This window comes from Tamandua tetradactyla, chromosome 5 (genome assembly GCF_023851605.1).
Source record: "Tamandua tetradactyla isolate mTamTet1 chromosome 5, mTamTet1.pri, whole genome shotgun sequence".
Classification (NCBI taxonomy): Eukaryota; Metazoa; Chordata; class Mammalia; order Pilosa; family Myrmecophagidae; genus Tamandua; species Tamandua tetradactyla.
In genome coordinates, this window is record NC_135331.1 from 90,356,481 (window position 1) to 90,380,880 (window position 24,400).

Below are 24,400 nucleotides of genomic sequence, written 5' to 3' on the forward strand. Positions count from 1 at the left end.
TTAGCCAATTAAAAGATACAGATTTGCAGGATGGATTAAGAAACATAATCCAGCTATATGCTGCTTACAAGAGACTCATTTTAGACCCAAAGATAAAAATAGATCGAAAGTGAAAAAGGAAAAAAGATGTTCCATGCAAGTTGTAACCAAAAGAAAGTAGGAGTAGCTATACTAATACCAGACAAAATAGACTTTAAATGTGAAGACATCATAAGAGAAAGAAGGACACTATATACTAATTGAAGGGTCAATTCACCAATCAGATATAACAATCATAAATGTTTATGCTCCCAATCAAGGAGCTCCAAAGTACATGAGAAATAACATTGGCAAAACTGAAGGGAGCGACAGATGTTTCAACAATAATAGTAGGAGACTTCAATACACCACACTCCTCTAATACATAGAACAACCAGACAGAAGATCAACAAGGAAACAGAGAAGTTAAATAACTTTATAAATGAATTAGACCTAAGAGACATTTATAGGTCATTGTACCCAAAGCACAAGGATATATACTCTTCTCTAGAGCTCATGGAACATTCTCTAGGATAGATCATATGCTGGGGCACAAACAGGTCACTATAAATTTAAAAACATTGAAATTATTCAAAGCACTTTCTCTGATCACAAACTGGATCTCAATAACCACCAAAGAACAAGAGTATTCCCAAATATATGGAGATAAAATAACAAACTCTTAAACAACCAGTGGGTCAAAGAAGAAACTGCTAGAGACATCAGCAGCTATCTGGAGAGAAATGAAAATGAGAATACAATTTATCAGAATCTATGGAATGCGGCAAAGGCTGTGCTGAGAGGGAAACGTTTTGCCCTAAATGCCTATATTAAAAAACAAAAGGATGCACAGGTAGTTCAGTGGTTAGAATGCCCGTCTTCCATGTGGGAGACCCGGGTTCGATTCTTGGAGCATGCACCACCACCCCACCGCCAAAAAAATAAAAAAAAAAAAACTCACTAAGAAAGAGCAAAAATTAAGAACTTAACAGCAAACCTGGAGGAACTTGAGAAAGAACAGCAAACTAACCCCAAAGCAAAAGGGAGAAGAGAAATAAAGACTAAAGCAGAGATAAATGAATGGGAGAACAAAAAAAACAATAGAAAGAATCAATAAAAACAAAAGTTGGTTCTTTGAGAAAATCAATAAAATTGATGGACCACTAGCAAGACTGACAATGAAAAGAGAGAGGATGCAAATAAACAAAATCAGAAATGAAAAGGGGTGCTTTACCATAGACCCTGAAGAAATAAAAGAAATCATAAGAGGATACTATGATCAATTATATGTCAAAAAACTAGACAACTTAGATGAAAAGGACAAATTCCTGGACACACACAAACAAGCTACAATGACTCAGGAAGAAACAGAAGATCTCAACAAACCAATCACAAGTAAAGAGATTCAATAAGTCATCAAAAATCTTCCTATAAAGAAAAGCCCAGGGCCAGATGGCTTCACACGGGTATTTTCTCAAACATTCCAGAAAGAACTAACACCAATCCTGCTCAAACTTTTCAAAAAATTTGAGGAAAAAGGAAACTCTATTTAACTCATTTTATGAAGCTAATATCATTTTAATATCAAAATCGGGTAAAGATGCTCTAAGAAAGGAAAACTATAGGCCAATCTCCCTAACGAACATAGATGCAAAAATTCTCAATAAAATATTAGCAAATCAAATCCAACCACACATTAAAAGAATTATACACCATAACCAAGTGGGTTGTATACTGGGAATGCAAGGATGGTTCAACACAAGAAAATCAATTAATGTAATACAGCACATTAACAAACTGAAACGGAAAAATCACATGATATCTCGATTGATGCTGAAAAAGCATTTGACAAAATTCAGTATTCTTTTCTGATAAAAACACTCCAAAATATAGGAATCAAAGGTAACTACCTCAATATGATAAAGGGAATATATGAAAAACCAATAGCCAGCATCATACTCAATGGAGAGAGACTGAAAGCTTTCCCCCTAAGATCAGGAACAAGACAAGGATGCCTACTGTCACCACTATTATTCAACACTGTGCTAGAAGTTCTAGCTAGAGCAATCAGGCACGACAAAGAAATAAAAGGCATCCAAACTGGAAAGGAAAAAGTAAAACTCATTATTTGCAAATGATATGATACTATACTTGGAAGATCCTGAGAAATCTACAGCGAAGTTACTTGAGCTAATAAATTCAGCAAGGGGGCGGGATACAAAATTAATGTGTAAAACATCAGTAACATTTCTATACACAAGCAACGACCTAGCTGAGGAGTCAGTTAAAGAAAAAATTCCATTCAAAATAGCAACTAAAAGAATCAAGTACCTAGGAATGAACTTAACTAGGGATGTAAAAGACTTGTACACAGAAAACTACATAACACTGCTAAAAGAAATCAAAGGAGATATAAATAGGTGGGAAGACATTCCCTGCTAATGGACAGGAAGGCTAAATATAGTTAAGATGTCAATTCTACCCAAACTGATACACAGATTCAACATGGTCCCAATCAAAATTCCAACAACCTACTTTGAAGACTTGGAGAAGCAAATTACCAAATTCATCTGGAATGGAAAGAGACCCTGAATAGCTAAAAGTATCCTAAAAAAAAGAACAACCAAGTGGGAGGATTAACACTCCCTGACTTTAAAACCTATTATAAAGCCACAGTGGTCAAAACAGCATGGTACTGGCACAAAGATAGAAGCACTGACCAACGGAATTGAATCCAGAGTGCAGAAACAGACCACCAAATCTATGGTCAACTGATTTTTGACAAGGCCCCCAAATCCTCTGAACTGGGACAAAACAGTCTTTCCAATCACTGGGCATATAAGAAGTGGGTATCAATAGCCAAAAGAATGAAAGAGGAGCACCACCTTACACCCTACACAAAAATTAACTCAAAGTGGATCAAACACCTAAAAATAAGAACTAGCACCATAAATCTAGAAGAAAATGTAGGGAAACACCTTGAAGACCTAGTAATAGGAGGTAGCTTCCTAAACTTTATACCCAAAGCAAAACCAACAAAAGAAAAAGTACATAAATGGAAACTCCTCAAAATCAAATGCTTCTGCACCTCAAAAGGCTCTCTCAAAAAGGTGAAGAGGCAGTCACCTCAATGGGAGAAGACAACTCAATGGGAGAAAATATTTGGAAATCAAATATCAGACAAAGGCCTATATATACAAAGAAGTCATACAACTCAACAACAAAAGAACAAACAACCCAATTATAAAATGGGCTAAAGATATGAATAGGCACTTTTCTGAAGAGCAAATACACATGGCTCAAAAGCACATGAGGATCTCATGTTCACTGGCTATAAGGGAAATGCAGATCAAGACTACAATGAGATACCACCTTACACCTATAAGAATGGCTGCTATTAAACAACAGGAAACGATAAATATTGGAGAGGATGTAGAGAAACTGGGACACTTATGCACTGCTGGTGGGTATGTATAATGGTGCAGCCACTATGGAAGACTGATGCTTCCTTAGGAAACTAAATATTGAGTTGCCCTACAACCCAGCAATAGCACTACTTGGTATATACCCAGAAGAGCTGAAAGCAATGACATAAACAGACATTTGCACACTGATGTTCATAGTAGCATTATTCACAATCGCCAAAAGATGGAAAAAAACCAAATGTCCATCAAAAGACAAGTGGATCAATAAAATGTGGTATATACATATGATGGAATATTATGCAGCAGTAAGATAAAATAACATCCTGCAGCACATGACAAGATAGATGAGCCTTGAGGACATAATGCTGAGTAAAATCAGTCAGATATAAAAGGATAGATACCGTCTGATTCTACTTTTATGACCACAACACAGGCATAACCAGAGGCTTATAATACAGAATACAGGGGACTTAGAGATACATAGAAGCTAGGATGGGTAAAACGTTAGCTAATAAAGTTGACTTCCAATGTAAGGGAATAGATAGGAGTGAAGGTGATTCTCTAGTGGGTCTATAAGCAATATTATCATACTGAAGATGAACAGGACTGAAATGGGTTGTATAGACCTATGTGTCCCACTGATTAACGCTAGAAATATGAATCAGTTCTCGCAAGAATCATTTCAAAGATATGATTCTTGTACAAAGAGTGTTTAAATTCAGGTACGGGGGAAAACTGCTATTGCATGCTGTGAACTGTGTTCAAAAGAAAACTATCGGTACTACCACAGCAACAGCAGAGGTAAATAATGTGGGGAGGGACAGTAGTTAGGAGGTTTAGATTTCATATTGGAGAGGGTGTGCTCATAAACTTGGGAACAATCTTTTCATCTTGGGAATAATGAAATTATCTAAAATTGAGAATGTTGATGGACTGTGAACTTTGGGCCCTATACATGATGCCCAATGAATGTAGGTGGCTGAATGGTGCACTGAAGGAGAAGTAGATTGGTGAACGATGGTGTATACTTATGAACAAAGATTGTGCTGTTACAAAAAGGAACAAAGTTGTGAGGCATGCAACCATGTGAATGAATATGTGGGACATTTGGTAAAACAAAATAAGCCAGAAACAAAGGAATAAGAATGATACGGTCACTTTCAGAAAATGCTTATAAGAAAACAGGGGCCTAGATCATAAGCATTTAGAGCACACACATTAAGTCTGGAGTGGTGATTATTATTTCTGGATTTTGAGAGGTTGTTTTATATACAACCTGATACTTAGAGATAAGAACAAAGCCAAACAAGTTGGGGTTAAAGTAATTCAGAACACAGGGGTAAGGAAGATAGTGTCCATATTTTAGAAAACACATACTACTCTTTGAGACCAAAGGAAGAAAGGTTTATTTGGTCTGGAACTGAAATTTTCTGTAGTGCATAATCTATTCAATTTATCTGTATAGCTCATTTGAACAACTGAAACATGCAGTGCACAGAATAAGAACGAGGTCCTTTAATCCTGTGTAGATTATTGTAATGCCTGGATATATCCTAGAGTATATTAAGCAGATAATCAGAAAGTATTGGCAAAGTCCCCTGAGAGATGGGAGAAAGAATATGGAACTATTGAACCTTACCATCAGGGAATCCCCTGATACTGTGTCAAATTTTAGGGACACCCAAATCAACAGACCAAGCCTTTGATCATGAGGTTTACTCTTGTGAAGCTTATGTAGGTAGCAGAGAAGCTTAGACTACCGGTAGGCATGCCTAAGACTTACTTCTGGAGGACCTCTTTTGTCGCTCAGATGTGGCCTCACTCTCTCTAAGCCCAACTCTGCAAGTGAAATCATTGCCCTCCCCCCCTATGTGGGACATGACATCCAGGGGTGAAAGTCTCCCTGGAGATGTGGGAGATGACTCCCAGGGATGAATCCAGACCTGACACTGTGGGATCAACAATGCCATCCTGACCAAAAGGGGGAAAAGAAGTGTAACTAATAAAGTATCAGTGGCAGAGAGTTCAAATAGAGTCGAGAGGCTACTCTGGAGGTGGCTCTTACGCAAGCTTCAGTTAGACCTTGCTACCTATCATAACCTGCCAACCCCCAACCAGGACCATTCCAGCCAATCCTAAAGAATACCTAGAGCAATACATAAGATTCCACAAGGGTTCAATGCACTACAGTAACTTTCCAGAAGCATACAACCTCCAGATGGGTCCCTGATCCAGATGAGGCCTGAAACCTAGCCCAGCAACCTAGCCTAGCCGCTCCAGAATATCAGATAGTTCCATCTCCCTATCCCAGATTAGTGACAAATCCTTCCAATATGAAAAATTTAGAATGGCCATAGCCCAAACACCCCTAAAGAGAGGGATGGAAAGGTGATGGTGGAGTTATACAGAGAAGATAGGATTTAACAAATGAATATGAATGCTGAATGATTGAACTGATATCTCCTTTAGTCTCCAGTATTTTAGAGCAGCTAGAAGTAAACACCTAAAATTGTGAAACTGTTACCCATGTCACACTGAAATATGTTCTACAACTAATTGTGGTGCTGTGGTTTGAAATGTATAGCTTTTTTGTACATATGTTACTTTTCATTAAAAAAAGAAGGAAAAAAAAGTTGATTGTGATGATAAAAAAACATGTAAGCCTTTTAGCCTCCTATATTCTGGAGTAGCTAGAAGGAAAAATAGGAGAGGATTTGCCATGATCTACCATACCATCACTTCTCCAGGAAGCTTCAGGACTTGACGCCTCCCCCAGTGCCATGCTCTGCCTTTGCCTTCTTCAGCTCTACCTTTGCCTGAGCCACCATCTCCTGCCTTGCCTTGATCTTCAGCTGGAGATTTTGCATCGACCTGGAGAAGGTTTTGGGGATGGCCTGAGGCTGGTGGAGAGGACAGCCATGGCTTGGTTCACTCGGTTGTAGCAATGCTGTCTTCAGTGTGGGTCAGGGACACAGCTGCTTCTGCAGGGTGTCAGAAGCACTGCAGGTCCAGAAGACCTTGGGTATCAGGTGGCCCATCAGGTCTTGAAGATGCTTGATCAGGTTGGTTGTGGTCAGCATGTCAAAAAAGTCATCCCCTGGGTCTTTGGTCTCCATGAGCAGCTGCAGATTCTTATACACGGACTTCTCCAGGGGCATGTGGTTATAGTAGTGGATGGAGTACTTCCTCAAGAAGTACAACTCCGTGACGTGCTCTTGGCCACAGGCCTCCATGAACAGCTGGATATCCTCCACATGCAGCAAGCAACAGCCCACTGTGCCCACTGTTTCGCCCTCTTCTTTCTTGTTCCCAGCTTGGAGTGCCAGCTTTTAAAAGTCACAGCTCGTTGTCTTTTCTTTATTTCTCAAGACTTCCAATCAACTCGATAATGAGTTTGGATCTTATTGACAACCCCCTTGAGGCATCATGTTAACTTGTACTTTCACCAGTCCTTCATCCCCTTCAGCCTCAAGCTCAATTCAGCATGATATACTTGATGGAGTACTGAATGTTCTCAGTCCAGGATGTCAGCCAAGTACTGTGTTGTCAGAGCCCACCTCCTTCCAGGTGTGACCCTCTGGGGGTTCCAGGATTTTTGAGTCCTTGCTGTAGCTGATGACCATGTTCTCCAGCCTGATCCTCCTCTTCAACATCCCCATTTTGGGGTGGTCACCCTGGCCCCAGAATAGCCCTGGTAGCTCAGTCTTGAAGCTGCCTATCTTTTCTTGGTGACCAGTAAAATCCAATAGTCAAACTCTTGCTGAAGTTTTTCTACTTTTCTTTTAGTTAGTTCTCCTCCCTGGGCTGTGCTTCTGACCTCCATGAAGTCACACTTGTACAGGCGCTTGATCATTTCTTCTCTTCTGCCAGTCCTGAAAAAGTTGTTCTGGAACACTTTCTTTGTTGAATATTCATGACCCAAACTTTCCTATTAAAAAGTGGCCCCGGTGCCATCTAGCCTCTTCTCTCTGCGGCAGCTCCCGCCGCATTGGTCTTCTTCCCCTTCTCCGCCAGCGCTCCCGCCGCCGTCTGGCCTTCCTCTTCCTCCTTCTCCGCCTGCGTTCCCGCCGCTATCTGGCCGTCCTCTTCCTCTTTCTCTGTTGGCGCTCCTGCCGCCATCTAGCCCTCCTCTTCCCCCTTCTCCGCCGGCGCTCCCGCCGCCGTCTGGCCCTCCTCTGCCTCTTTCTCCGCCGGAGGCACTCCCGCCGCCATCTAGCCCTCTTCTTCCCCTTCTCTGCCAGCGCTCCCGCCGCCATTTTGCCCTTCTCTTTTCCCTTCTGCTCTGGTGGCTCTCCATCCGCCATCTTATCCTTCCCTTTCTCCTCCTACTCCAGCGGCTCTCCAACCACCACCGTGCCCTCTTCCGCCTTCACCGGCTCCACCGCCACCATCCTTGACAGCCTTGCCATCCTCACCTTTCCTCCTCCAGAACAGCTACTAGGGGAGTAGAAACGAAACAGAACAGCTCCCGGAGCCACGACAGTGATCAAGAAGACAGCATACCCCATCCTGGAACGGCTGACTGGCTGGGAGAACCTGCTCCGGTGAGATCGCCGAGGGGCGCGGGCTTCCCCGGGTGTGGCGGCAAGCGGCCGGAGACCCTCCCCTCCTCCTTCCGGGCCAGCTGGCAGAATTGGGTAGGCAGTCCCCTCAAGCCACGGCGGCTGGCGCCCCCACCACGCATGGCCCCCCGGACCAACTGAGAGAATTGGATCGGAAATCCCCAGGCCACGGAGAACGGTGACCGGGGGGGTCCTTTCCAAACACGTGACTCCCCGGTCCGGCTGGGAACGGTGCACTCTTCTGAGCCGCGGTGGCTGGCTCCCTCCCGCCACGCTTGGCGCCCCGGGCCGACTAGGAAATTCGGACGGGTGCTCTCCCGGGCTGCGGCGGCCAGCGACCCTCCCCGCGTTCAGACCCTCGGGCCGGCTGGCACTCTTACAAGCCGCTTCGGCTGGCGAATCTCCCGCATGGCGAGAGGTTTCCAAAGTTAAAGAACCCACAACACCTTTTACTGGTGGGACCCGCAGACAAACATGCGCCACGAGCGCCACCTACTGGGCAGGACAAGAAAAACAGAACCCAGAGATTTCACAGAAAAATCTTTCAACCTGTTGGGTCCAACACCCAGGGAAATCTGACTAAATGCCCAGGCACCAGCAGAAGATAACGGATCACGCTCAGAAAATTGAAAATATGGCCCAGTCAAAGGAACAAACCAATAGTTCGAATGAGATACAGGAGCTGAGACAACTAATGCTGAATATACGAACAGAAATGGAAAACCTCTTCAAAAATGAAATCAATAAATTGAGGGAGGACATGAAGAAGACATGGGCTGAACAAAAAGAAGAAATAGAAAAACTGAAAAAACAAATCACAGAACTTATGGAAGTGAAGGATAAAGTAGAAAAGAAGGAAAAAACAATGGATACCTACAATGATAGATTTAAAGAGACAGAAGATAGAATTAGTGATTTGGAGGATGGAACATCTGAATTCCAAAAAGAAACAGAAACTATCGGGAAAAGAATGGAAAAATTTGAACAGGGGATCAGGGAACTCAAGGACAATATGAAGCGCACAAATATACATGTTGTGGGTGTCCCAGAAGGAGAAGAGAAGGGAAAAGGAGGAGAAAAACTAATGGAAGAAATTTTCACTGAAAATTTCCCAACTCTTATGAAAGACCTAAAATTACAGATCCAAGAAGTGTAGCGCACCCCAAAGAGATTAGACCCAAACAGGCGTTCTCCAAGACACTTACTAGTTAGAATGTCAGAGGTCAAAGAGAAAGAGAGGATCTTGAAAGCAGCGAGAGAAAAACAATCCATCACATACAAGGGAAACCCAATAAGACTATATGTAGATTTCTCAGCAGAAACCATGGAAGCTAGAAGACAGTGGGATGATATATTTAAATTACTAAAAGAGAAAAACTGCCAACCAAGACTCCTATATCCAGCAAAACTGTCCTTCAAAAATGAGGGAGAAATTAAAACATTCTCAGACAAAAAGTCACTGAGAGAATTTGTGACCAAGACACCAGCTCTGCAAGAAATACTAAAGGGAGCACTAGAGTCAGAGACGAAAAGACAGAAGAGAGAGGTATGGAGAAGAGTGTAGAAAGAAGGAAAGTCAGATATGATATATATAATACAAAAGGCAAAATGGTAGAGGAAAATATTATCCAAACAGTAATAACACTAAATGTTAATGGACTGAATTCCCCAATCAAAAGACACAGACTGGCAGAATGGATTAAAAAACAGGATCCTTCTATATGCTGTCTACAGGAAACACATCGTAGACCCAAAGATAAACATAGGTTGAAAGTGAAAGGTTGGGAAAAGATATTTCATGCAAATAACAACCAGAAAAGAACAGGAGTGGCTATACTAATATCCAACAAATTAGACTTCAAATGTAAAACAGTTAAAAGAGACAAAGAAGGACACTATCTACTAATAAAAGGAACAATTAAACAAGAAGACATAACAATCATAAATATTTATGCACCGAACCAGAATGCCACAAAATACGTGAGGAATACACTGCAAACACTGAAAAGGGAAATAGACACATATACCATAATAGTTGGAGACTTCAATTCACCACTCTCATCAATGGACAGAACATCTAGACAGAGGATCAATAAAGAAATAGAGAATCTGAATATTACTATAAATGAGCTAGACTTAACAGACATTTATAGGACATTACATCCCATAACAGCAGGATACACTGTTTTCTCAAGTGCTCATGGATCTTTCTCAAAGATAGACCATATGCTGGGTCACAAAGCAAGTCTTAACAAATTTAAAAAGATTGAAATCATACACAACACTTTCTCGGATCATAAAGGAATGAAGTTGGAAATCAATAATAGGCGGAGTGCCAGAAAATTCACAAATACATGGAGGCTCAACAACACACTCTTAAACAACGAGTGGGTCAAAGAAGAAATTGCAAGAGAAATTAGTAAATACCTAGAGGCGAATGAAAATGAAAACACAACATATCAAAACTTATGGGACGCAGCAAAGGCAGTGCTAAGAGGGAAATTTATTGACCTAAATGCCTATATCAGAAAAGAAGAAAAGGCAAAAATGCAGGAATTAACTGCCCACTTGGAAGAACTGGAGAAAGAACAGCAAACGAATCCCAAAGCAAGCAAAAGGAAAGAAATAACAAAGATTAAGCAGAAATAAATGAAATTGAAAACATGAAAACAATAGAGAAAATCAATAAGACCAGAAGTTGGTTCTATGAGAAAATCAATAAGATTGATGGGTCCTTAGCAAGATTGACAAAAAGAAGAAGAGAGAGGATGCAAATAAATAAGATCAGAAATGGAAGAGGAGACATAACTACTGACCTCACAGAAATAAAGGAGGTAATAACAGGATACTATGAACAACTTTACGCTAATAAATACAACAATTTAGATGAAATGGACGGGTTCCTGGAAAGACATAAACAACCAACTTTGACTCAAGAAGAAATAGATGACCTCAACAAACCAATCACAAGTAAAGAAATTGAATCAGTCATTCAAAAGCTTCCTAAAAAGAAAAGTCCAGGACCAGACGGCTTCACATCTGAATTCTATCAAACATTCCAGAAAGAATTAGTACCAACTCTCCTTAAACTCTTCAAAAAAATCGAAGCGGAGGGAAAACTACCTAATTCATTCTATGAAGCCAACATCACCCTCATACCAAAACCAGGCAAAGATATTACAAAAAAAGAAAACTACAGACCAATCTCTCTAATGAATATAGATGCAAAAATCCTCAATAAAATTCTAGCAAATCGTATCCAACAACACATTAAAAGAATTATACATCATGACCAAGTAGGATTCATCCCAGGTATGCAAGGATGGTTCAACATAAGAAAATCAATTAATGTAATACACCATATCAACAAATGAAAGCAGAAAAATCATATGATCATCTCAATTGATGCAGAGAAGGCATTTGACAAGATTCAACATCCTTTCCTGTTGAAAACACTTCAAAAGATAGGAATACAAGGGAACTTCCTTAAAATGATAGAGGGAATATATGAAAAAACCCACAGCTAATATCATCCTCAATGGGGAAAAATTGAAAACTTTCCCCCTAAGATCAGGAACAAGACAAGGATGTTCACTATGACCACTATTATTCAACATTGTGTTGGAGGTTCTAGCCAGAACAATTAGACAAGAAAAAGAAATACAAGGCATCAAAATTGGAAAGGAAGAAGTAAAACTATCACTGTTTGCAGACGATATGATACTATACGTCGAAAACCCGGAAAAATCCACAACAAAACTACTAGAGCTAATAAATGAGTACAGCAAAGTAGCAGGTTACAAGATCAACATTCAAAAATCTGTAGCATTTCTATACACTAGTAATGAACAAGCTGAGGGGGAAATCAAGAAACGAATCCCATTTACAATTGCAACTAAAAGAATAAAATACCTAGGAATAAACTTAACTAAAGAGACAAAAAACCTATATAAAGAAAACTACCAAAAACTGTTAAAAGAAATCACAGAAGACCTAAATAGATGGAAGGGCATACCGTGTTCATGGATTGGAAGACTAAATATAGTTAAGATGTCAATCCTACCTAAATTGATTTACAGATTCAATGCAATACCAATCAAAACCTCAACAACTTATTTTTCAGAAATAGAAAACCAATAAGCAAATTTATCTGGAAGGGCAGGGTGCCCCGAATTGCTAAAAACATCTTGAGGAAAAAAAACAAAGCTGGAGGTCTCACGCTGCTGGACTTTAAGGCATATTATGAAGCCACAGTGGTCAAAACAGCATGGTATTGGCATAAAGATAGATATATCGACCAATGGAATCGAATAGAGTGCTCAGATATAGACCCTCTCATCTATGGACATTTGATCTTTGATAAGGCAGTCAAGCCAACTCACCTGGGGCAGAACAGTCTCTTCAATAAATGGTGCCTAGAGAACTAGATATCCATATGCAAAAGAATGAAAGAAGACCATATCTCACACCCTATACAAAAGTTAACTCAAAATGGATCAAAGATTTAAACATTAGGTCTAAGACCATAAAACAGTTAGAGGAAAATGTAGGGAGATATCTTACGAAACCTACAATTGGAGGTGGTTTTATGGACCTTAAACCTAAAGCAAGAGCACTGAAGAAGGAAATAAGTAAATGGGAGCTCCTCAAAATTAAACACTTTTGTGCATCAAAGAACTTCATCAAGAAAGTAGAAAGACAGCCTACACAATGGGAGACAATATTTGGAAATGACATATCAGATAAAGGTCTAGTATCCAGAATTTATAAAGAGATTGTCCAACTCAACAACAAAAAGACAGCCAACCCAATTACAAAATGGGAAAAAGACTTGAACAGACACCTACCAGAAGAGGAAATACAAATGGCCAAAAGGCACATGAAGAGATGCTCAATGTCCCTGGCCATTAGAGAAATGCAAATCAAAACCACAATGAGATATCATCTCACACCCACCAGAATGGCCATTATCAACAAAACAGAAAATGACAAGTGCTGGAGAGGATGCGGAGAAAGAGGCACACTTATCCACTGTTGGTGGGAATGTCAAATGGTGCAACCACTGTGGAAGGCAGTTTGGCGGTTCCTCAAAAAGCTGAATATAGAATTGCCATACGTCCCAGCAATACCATTGCTGGGTATCTACTCAAAGGACTTAAGGGCAAAGACACAAACGGACATTTGCACACCAATGTTTATAGCAGTGTTATTTATAATTGCAAAGAGATGGAAACAGCCAAAATGTCCATCAACAGACGAGTGGCTAAACAAACTGTGGTATATATATACGATGGAATATTATGCAGCTTTAAGACAGGATAAACTTATGAAGCATGTAATAACATGGATGAACCTAGAGAACATTATGCTGAGTGAGTCTAGCCAAAAACTAAAGGACAAATACTATATGGCCCCACTGATGTGAACGGACATTCGAGAATAAACCTGGAATATGTCATTGGTAACAGAGTCCAGCAGGAGTTAGAAACAGGGTAAGATAATGGGTAATTGGATCTGAAGGGATACAGACGGTGCAACAGGACTAGATACAAAAACTCAAAAATGGACAGCACAATAATACCCAATTGTAAAGTAATCATGTTAAAACACTGAATGAAGCTGCATCTGAGCTATAGGTTTTTTTTTTTTTACTATTATTATTACTTTTATTTTTTTTCTCTATATTAACATTCTATATCTTTTTCTGTTGTGTTGCTAGTTCTTCTAAACCGATGCAAATGTACTAAGAAACGATGATCATGCAGCTATGTGATGATGTTAAGAATTACTGATTGCATATGTAGAATGGTATGATTTCTAAATGTTGGGTTAATTTCTTTTTTTCCGTTAATTAATAATAATAAAAAAAAGATGAGTGACAGCCTAAGTGAGACTATTATCAATCACAATCTCTCAAAGGGTGGCTGGTGGGTAGGCAGACAAATCACAGAAACATTCCATCAGCAAGTGTAAGTTTATTTGGACAAGTTATTGCTATTCTGAGGAAAAATTCAGAGAGTTCCAAGAGACAAACCTGTGTGGATGAAGGAATTGACTTAAAGCTAGAGACAAATAGTATAAATGCACAAAGGAAAAATGCGAGGATGTTCATGTGATTATAAAGGAAGAAAATTTCCACTCAAGATGGAAGAGGTAAAAATATCTTTCAATATGCCCTTCCTGAAGACAGTCTGCTGCTGGTCTTGAAGAAGCAAACAGACATATGTAAACAGAACTGTGTGGAGAGGGGTAACCTCTAGGAGTTGAGGGCCTCAGTGCTATCGCAGCAAGGAACTGAAATCTGCCAAAACCCTGAATGAATTTGAAAGAGGACCTAAGCTCCAGATGACAATACACTCTGGCCAATATCTGGATTAGCTTTGTAAGACCTGAGCAGAGGACCTAGTTAAGCTGAGCCACAGAACCGAGATAATAAATGGGTGCTGTGTTGTATATTAAAAAAAAAAAAAAAATCTCTTAATAGAGATGATAAGACTGCCTCTTCATTTTAGAAGGAAATGCTTATATTTCCTTCTAAATGGTATAACTATTCTACTTCATAACTCCTTTTACTTTTACGGAGGTGCAGCATCTTTCATGGACATGAGTCCTCAAGTCAGCCCATAAAAAAGTGAACATTTTTTGTATAGTAGAAATTTCTTTTGGAAATCCAATAAATCATTCTTAAGTAACATAAAAAAAAAAAGTGGCCCCCTCCTCAGATGCTAAACTCAGCTTCAAAGGCTTTCCATCATAGCAGAAGTACACGTCATTGGGAAGCAGCTCATGTGTGTGTGTTGTGTGTGTGTGGGGGGTGCGTGGCGGCACGAAGTATAGGCCTCTGTACTCCAGATGCTTCCACTTCACACCGTTTTCATGCTTCTCCTCCTCCCACTTTCTTTACCCCATGACCCTGAGCAGCCCAAGGATGACGAGGAGAGCAGGTCTCTGCTAGCATGCAGCAGCAGCATTTCATAAAGCTCAAGGCCACACACTGTGCCCCTCAGGTCATAAGCGTCAATGTAAATTTGCATTCCCGGCAGCCCCCATGCTGCCCACCCCCGCTTCAGGAGACCACCATCACATCTGTGCTTAGGGGCCCCTAATTTATTTTTATTTTGTTTTTTAACAAAATAAAGAGGACTTACACTTTCTGATTTTAAAGTTTATTATTAAGCACAGGGGTCAAAACAGCATGGTATTAACACAAAGATAGGCATATTAATCAATGGAATTGAATTGAAAGTTTGGAAACAAACCACCAGATCTATGGTCAAGTGATCTTAGACAAGGCCCCCAAATCCTCTGAACTGGGACAGAATGGTCTTTTCAATAAACGGGCCTGGGAGAACTGGATATCCACAGCTAAAGGAATAAAAGAGAATCCCTACCTCATACCCTACATAAAAATGAACTTCAAACTGGATCAAAACCCAAGCATAAGAGCCAGTTTCATAAAACTCCTGGAAGAAAATACAGGGAAACATCTTGAAGGCCTAGTATTAGGAGATAGCTTCTTAGAGCTTTGTTCAAGTTTGCTAGCTGCCAGAATGTGATATATCAGAAATGTAATGGCTTTTAAAAGGCGGAATTTAATAAACTGATAGTTTACAGTTCTTAGGCTGAGAAAATGTCCCAATTAAAGCAAGTCTATAGAAATGTCCAATCTAAGGCATCCATGCAAAGATACCTTGAGTCAAGAAGGCCAATGAAGTTCAGGGTTTCTCTTTCAAGTGGAAAGGCGTATGGTGATCATGGTCAGGTTTTCTCTTTCATCTGGAAAAGCACATAGTAACCATGGCGGCATCTGCTGCCTTTCTCTCCAGGTCTCTTTTTTCATGAAGCTCCCCGAGAGGCCTATTCCTTCATCTCCAAAGGTTGCTGGATGGTGGACTCTCGTGGTCCTCTCGGCCTTGTGGCTCAGCTCAGCTCTGCTGTGGCATTCTTGTTGTTCTTAAAGGGTATTCTCTCCAAAAATGTATCCTCTTTTATAGGATCACAGTAAATTAATCAAGACTCATGTAGAATGGGTGGAGACACATCAATACCTAATCAAGTTTAATACTCACATTTGATTAATTATCAATGTGATTATTATCAATAATCAATAGATTATCTCCATGGAGATAATCTAATCTAACCCATAGTTACTGAATAGGGATTAGAAGAAATGGTTGCTCCCACAAGATTGATTAGGATCAATATATGTCTTTTCTAGGGTACATAAATTCTTTTAAACCAGCATAACCTTGCTATCCAAAGTATAAATAATAAAAGAAAAAAACAGATAAATGGAAACTCAAGACTGAATAATTCTGTGCTTCAAAGGACTATGTCAAAAAGGTGAACAGGCAGCCAATTCAATGGGAGAAAATATTTTGAAACCATTTATCTGATAAGCTATATATAAAGAAATCATACACTATATATAAAGAAATCATACAACTCAACAACAAAAGAACAAACAACCCAATTATAAGATGGGCAAAATATATGACAGAAATTTTTTCAAAGAGGAAATGCAAATGGTTAAAAAGCATATGAAAAGATGTTCTTTTTCATTAGAAATAATGCAAATCAAAGCCACAATGAGGTATCATCTCACACCCACCAGAATGGCCATTATCAACAAAACAGAAAATGACAAGTGCTGGAGAGGATGCGGAGAAAGAGGCACACTTATCCACTGTTGGTGGGAATGTCAAAGGGTGCAACTACTGTGGAAGGCAGTTTGGCGGTTCCTCAAAAAGCTGAATATAGAATTGCCATACGACCCAGCAATACCATTGCTAGGTATCTACTCAAAGGACTTAAGGGCAAAGACACAAACGGACATTTGCACACCAATGTTTATAGCAGCGTTATTTAAAATTGCAAAGAGATGGAAACAGCCAAAATGTCCATCAACAGAAGAATGGCTAAATAAACTGTGGTATATACATACGATGGAATATTATGCAGCTTTAAGACAAGATAAACTTATGAAGCATGTAGTAACATGGATGGACCTAGAGAATATTATGCTGAGTGAGTCCAGCCAAAAACTAAAGGACAAATACTGTATGGTCCCACTGATGTGAACGGACATTTGAGAATAAACTTGAAATATGTCATTGGTAACAGAGTCCAGCAGGAGTTAGAAACAGGGTAAGATAATGGATAATTGGAGCGGAAGGGATACAGACTGTGCAACAGGACTAGATACAAAAACTCAAAAATGGACACCACAATAATACCTAATTGTAAAGTAATCATGTTAAAACACTGAATGAAACTGCATCTGAGCTATAGGGGTTTTTTTACTATTATTACTACTTTTATTTCTTTTCTCTATATTAATATTTTATATCTTTTTCTGTTGTGTTGCTAGTTCCTCTAAACCGATGCAAATGTACTAAGAAACGATGATCATGCATCTATGTGATGATGTTAAGAATTGCTGAGTGCATATGTAGAACGGTATGATTTCTAAATGTTGTGTTAATTTCTTTTTTTTCTTTCTTTCCGTTAATAAAAAAAAAAAAAGAGTAAAAAAGTATTCCACTTAATAAAATAAAGAAAATGAATGAAATTAACACTTAGAAGTGTCTTGGAATACATTTCTTAGTGAATATAGCATATACTTCATCAAGCATAAGAAAGTGCATCTCAAATGTTTTTTCTGAGAAACTGATGGTACAAAATGTATCTAATTATCTCGCTGATAATAACAAAGTTTTGTTTTAAATACCTACTATTGATATTGATGTGTATTTTGGTTAAGTTATAAGTGTGTGTATCTAAAACTTCTTGTGCTCTAGATAAGTTCTTAGAAGTGCAAAACCAGTAAGTTAAAATAATTTGCATTTGTGTTATAAAAACACAGCAGTCAAAAAAAAAATGACACAGAAAGGTAGGAAAATATCAGAGTGTGCAAACAGACATACACTCACTCACCCATTATCACCCCTTAAAAGCAAGGGAGGGGGTTGCAAGAGTAGTTCAGTGGTAGAATTCTTGCCTGACATGTGGGTTTGATTCCCAGCCCATACATTTCCCCCACAACCCTGCACCAAATCAACAAACGACGCTGCAATAATGGTATGGTCACATGGAAAAAGAATGAAATGTGACCCCCACCATACAGCATACCAAAAAAAAAAAAAGCAAGGGAGCCTAAGATGCAAAGGAAATAGAATAAATGGTAGAGAGTAATTTTACATACAAAAGGTATATTCCACTGTGAAAATAAAACACTTATTCTCCTTTACATGTTTAAAAACATAAAGAGAAATACAAAGCAAAATGTGTCAGAAATATGAGAAATGGATAAAAATCACAATTACAAAGGAAGACACCTTCTCAGACTATGACAGTCCAAACTGACAAAAATACAGATATGAAGGACTGGAATGATATAAAAGTCTGTATTTCTATATATGAGTGTTGTAGTTTGCTAGCTGCTAGAATGCAACACACCAGAGATGAATTGGCTTTCAATAAAAGGGGATTTATTTAGTTGACATATAGTTCTTCAGAGGAAAGGCAGCTAATTTTCAACTGAGGTTCTTTCTTATGTGGGAAGGCACAAGGTGATCTCTGCTGGCCTTCTCTCCAGGCCTCTGGGATCCAACAACTTTCCACGGGGTGATTCCTTTCTGCATTTCCTAAGGCCTGGGCTGAGGAGTGCTGAGATGAGGTATGCTGAGCTGCTTGGGCTGTGCTACGTTGTGCTCTTTCATTTAAGCACCAGCCAATTAAACCAAACATCATTCATTACAGCAGGCACGCATCCTAGCCGACTGCAGATGTAATGAGTAACAGATGAGGTTCATGTACCATTGGCTCATGTCCACAGCAAAAGAACTAAGCACGGTCACCTGGCCAAGTTGACACCTGAATCTAACTACCACAATGAGCATATACTTTTTCATATATTTATGAAATGTTTATTAAAACTGATAAATATGTGACACAAAATATTTTCTTAATAAATTCTCCAAGAGAATTTTATGGGCCACATCTATACTTTTCACCATGATTAAATACTGAATTACATGAGACTGAAGTTTAGATTTTCTTTTTGACCCAGAATATTTAAAAGAGGGTTTAAAAGATACACAATTAAAATAATAATAATAAAATAAAAGATACACAATTCCTCAACCAGGTACTAGGCAAACCAAATTCAATAGCACATTCAAATGATTATATACTCAAACCTCAAATTATTCATTCAGATAATGTACAAATTTGTATTCAAAAGAAAAAAAATGAAGGCTTGAATGTGACAAGGTTTAGTTCTATTTGACAAGAAGTGTAGATTTAAACTAGATAACCTCTTGATGTCCTGAATAACACATGTGATTCTATGACCCATAAAAATAAAGTTCACTTAACATCATAGTCCTTATTTACACAGGCATACTCCCTCAGGCTTCTCAAGTCTAAGGATCTTCTCAGTGATATCCTCACTCAGTTTTGTACCCAGAACTTTGCTGGTCATACAGCCATAAATAGTTCATCATCATTCTTTCAGTTCTCATAAATCTCAGTTAAATTATGTAATGGAGTAACTCTGGCCACCTTGGTAGAAAACGACACTCCTCTCTTTTTTAACTGACTTGTTCTCCATTCTAAAAACCCACTTCAAAATTTAGCACTTCTCCAGGACCCAGTATCAAGGCACTGAGAAAATCTTCTTGACCAAAAAGAGGAAGAGAGAAATGAGACAAAATCAAGTGTCAGTGGCTGAGAGATTTCCAACAGAGTCGAAAGATTACCTTGGAAGTTATTCTTACGTATTATATTGATATTTCTTTTTTAGTTTATGGTATATTGGAGTGGGTGGACGAAGTAGCTGAAACTGTTGAGTTGTGTTTCAGTCACCTTGTTTCTTGAAAATGATTGTATAATGATACAGCTTTTACAGTGTGACTGTGTGATTGTGCAAACCTTATGTCTGATGCTCCTTTTACCTAGGGTATGGACAGATGAATAAAAAATATGGGTAAATAATAAAAATAATAGGGGGGACAAAGGTTTAAATAAATGGGGTGGATGGAAATACTAGCGGTCAATAAGAGGGAGGGGTAAGGGTTATGGTATATATGAGTTTTCTCTTTTTTATTTCTTTTGCTGGAATGATGTAAATGTTCAAACAGATAATCACGGTGATGAATATACAACTACAAGATGATACTGTGAGCCATTGATATACACCATGTATGGAATGTTTGTATGTTAAGTTTCATTAATAAAAATATATTTTTTTTAATTTAGCACTTCTGAGTGTTTTTATGGCTTACTTTGAAACCTACAACTGTATCTGTTCTAGGGCCTGATATGGGGCCTTAACAAGTCTCTCAGCTGACAAAATGTGCCGTTATGATAGTATTCCTAATTGCCCACTGATGCCCGAGTCACTTCTCAACCCAAAACAGTAGCAAAAAGAATAAAAACAGAGTCAAATAAACATTCTAAAGGCAATCAAGGAAACTCTAACACCTGCCATCTCATCTGTTGTCCAAGACTACTTAACACGGAAGAGATATAAATGATTAAGAATAATGAATGGGTAGATGGAGGAAAAGAGTATTCCATTTAGCACAGATACAAAAGTTTGAACCTGTCTTTTACAATGTAAATAAATAATAATTATTTTTTCAAACTTTTTATTTACCACCCTCACTACTATGGTATTCATCACCAATAAAAGGTACTATATAAACCATGAGCAAAAAGCAGAGGATGGAGTTTTTCTCCTTAAGATCAGTGTCGAGAATTGTATCTTCAATTACCACAATGTATAAAATAATTTTAAATGCAAAACAACAAAAACAAAATAAAAAACAACTCATGGAATATTCAGATTATATATCCTCAATCGCCCCCATGGGTCTCAGAGCCCAGCTTGAGAAATTCTCATTGAAGAAACTAAGATTTCAGTTTATGAAAATGTTTTTCAATCACAGAACATGAATGCAAAGTTAACTTTATTTTTATAACTAATGATTTTTTAAGCACTAAAATAAAAACAAAAACCCAAAATTTAAAAATTGTTATAGAATTTGTAGTTCATAGAAAGCATATTTATGGACCTCAGTAACATATCTTATTATTCCTAAGACATGTAGGAATAATAAGCAATTCTTAATTTTAAAAAGCAGATATAAAATGTTTATTATTAAACATTAGTGTTTATTAATCAGTAATTTCCTTAGTAAATTGCACTTATATTTAAAATATATCATAATTCTCTAAAGATATTTCCATGTCCTCGTAGGCAAATTTATTGTCGTAGTTATAATAATATTTTTCAAAAACTTTTCGATAGGAGGATTGTGGGAAGATGGCTGAGTAGGGAGCGCCAGGACTCAGTCCTTACAGCAGAGCAACTATTAAACAGGCAGAAACTGAAATAACTATTTCGAAATCCAGGGAAGTGCAGGAGGAAGAGGCTGATAAATTGCAGTCAAGAATAGTAAATTGCTCTCTCCCATGGTGGCTACTGGCTGCTGTGGGGTCCAGTTCCTGGACAGCTTACTGTTGATAGAAAGCGACATAAAAATCTTCTTTCCTAAGACCAGGGGTGAGCATGGCTGATCACTGAGCATGGCTTTTGATTAGTGACTTCAAATAGCTGGGGACCTGGCTCTGAGTTTCAGCTCACCTAGACAAAGGTGGCAGATGCCACAGTTTAAAACTGCCCCTATTCAGAAGTAGTGAAGACCTAAGGATGTTGCAATTCTTCAGGGCTATGGGGGACATTTAGTTGAAGGACTGTATTTACTGGGCAGGCCAAGAAAGTTCAGCTTTGGGGAGCTGCAGAGGAAGCTCTTGGTGTCCCTTCTGATTTGCAACTCAGAGCCCTGAGTTTGTGCCCTGTTGTGGGTTCCTGACCTTGTATCAGCTGGGAAAGACTGACCTGGGAAAATCTGCTCCTGTGTGCCCCTCCTCCCAGCAAAGGCAGCTTGAGATAATAAAAAGAGTATAGGAAACTATAGAGGTGGAAAGTCCAGGACAAAGTTTTCCTGGCTTCAAATACCTGGGAGAGGGAGGTCTGTCTCCTGGGAAACAAAGGACAATCAATCTCCTATAAACAGAGGAAATGCAAAACAAGTAGCAAGCAAAAGCTCTAAACAAGACAGAGGCCAAGAAAGACAGGGAAAACACTGCACTTTACGGTCACCTTGGGCAGACCTTTCTGACAGGAGGGCTGAAGCTCATCACTAGCTGGCTACAAAATAAAAAAACAGACATCTCAGGGAGTAAATTCTAGAGTCAACTTTTAAAAATATCAAAATGTACATGTACAACAAAAGAGTACAAGACAAACAAAGAAACAGGAAATGATTTATCTGCTTCTGCAGGAAGAAGATAAAAATCCAGAAAACATGAATGAAGAAGACCAGAATGTGGACATATCGAAAAATAAAATAAAAAAAGATCTTAAAAATGCTCAAAGAGATGAAGGAATACACAGAGAAAGAACTAAAGGATATAAGGAAAGCAATGAATAAACAATATGAGAATCTTAGTAAAGAGATAGAAAATTTAAAAAGGAATCAAACAGAACTACTGAAGTTGCAATTACTGAAATGAAAACTGCCCAGGAAGGTTTCAAGAGCATAATGGAGCTGGCAGAACAATCAGTGAATTTGAAGACAAGACACTTGAAATAAGTCAGGCTGTGGACCAGAAAGAAAAAAGAATTAGACACATATTGGTACACTCGATACTCTCAAGTACTATGAGAGCCCCAGAAGGAGAAAAGAGAAGGGAGCAGAAGAAATATTCAAAGAAACAATGGAATAGCACTTCCCAAACTTAGCAAAAGACATGTGTATGCACATCCAAGAAGCCCAGAGAACACCAGACAGGATAAACATGAAAAACAAAACAAAACAAACCATGCCCAGTAATATACTGATAACATTACGGAATGCAAAGGACAAGGAGAGTTCGAAAACGTGCAAAAAGAGAAAAGCAACATATGTGCAAGGAGTACCAATCAGATTGGGTGCTAATTTTTCTTCAGAAACCATGGAGGTAAGAACATAATGGACAGAAATAGTTAAAGTGCTAAAAAATGACATCTGCCAACCAAGAATTTTATATCCAGTGAGACTTTTCAAAAGTGAGGCTGAGATAAAAAACCTGAGGGAGTTCATCACCACCAGACTTGCCCTATAAACAATGCTGAAGGGAAATCTTCAGATTAAAAGGAAAGGACATTAGATAGTGGCTCAAAGCAGCAAAAAGAAATAAAGATCTATGGTAAGGTAACTATTTGAGCAATTATAAATTCCAATATTATTGTAGTGCATTGTTTGGCATGTAACTCCACTTCTTACTTCTTACAAGGGCTAAAATGCAAATGTATGAGAAGTAATGATAAAGCTATGGTTATGGACATACAATGTACAAAGATAAGAGTGGTAACAACCATATAAACACACAAGGTGAGGGGAAGGACGGGTAGAGGGAAAGCACATGTACATGCTATTGTAGTTAAGTTGTTATCAAACCAAAATATGATTGTTATATATTTATCAAACCAAAATATGATTGTTATATATTTAGTATGTTGATATAAATGAACTATAATATTACCCAACTACTCACTTATAACTCCTGACGTATTCTCCGAGAGACTAAAGACTTGAGGTTCCTTGGTTAGGGCAGCGCCTGAAGGCGACTTATCAAGCTGGTTTCAAAACAGAAAGCTCAAATAATTTACACCAGAAACACCAAGGATGGAGATGCCCCAGTGCTGATGAAGATGCAGGAACAAGTCTAGCCAACAGTACGTTTCGAAAAATAAGACTTTATTTAAAACAAAATGAAGGAAATATTGACAGGTTTGAAGGGAGAAATTGGCAATTCTACATTAATAGTAGAAGACATTAATACACCACTGTCATGGTCAGGTTCATGTGTCACCTTGGCCAGGTGATCGTGCCTGTTTGTCTGGCTGAGCAAGTGCTGGCCTGTCTGTTGCTATGAGGACATTTCATGGACTTAAATCATGATTACATTGGCTCCATCCACAACTGATTGCATTTTTAATCAGCCAAGGGGAGTGTCTTCTGCAATGAGTGGTGCTTAATCTAATCACCGGAAGGCTTTTAAAAGGAAGATTCAGAAGAGACAGTACAGTCTCTTTTCCTGCTTCAGCCAGGGAGCCTCTCCTGTGGACTTAGCCCAGACCCTACATTGGAGCTGTCAGCTTCACAGCCTATCCTATGGATTTTGGACTCTTCCATTCCTATGGTTGTCCAGCCAGCCTCTCCTGAGAGTTCACTGAGGAACTTACTCGGAGTTACCAGCTTGTGGCCTGCCCTACAGACCTTGTACTCTACTAGTTCCCACAGAGAAGACACTTTTATAAATTTTATATCTACGAATATTTCC

General features: G+C 38.8%; 1 protein-coding gene and 1 pseudogene across 2 annotated transcripts in view; both read right to left on the bottom strand.

Annotated features, from left to right (window-relative positions):
* NUDT3 (nudix hydrolase 3) overlaps window positions 1-24,400 on the bottom strand; it is a 187,967-nt gene that overhangs the window by 32,866 nt on the left and 130,701 nt on the right. The window lies entirely within an intron of this gene.
* Window positions 1,077-7,296, bottom strand: LOC143682190 (DNA topoisomerase I, mitochondrial pseudogene; annotated as a pseudogene).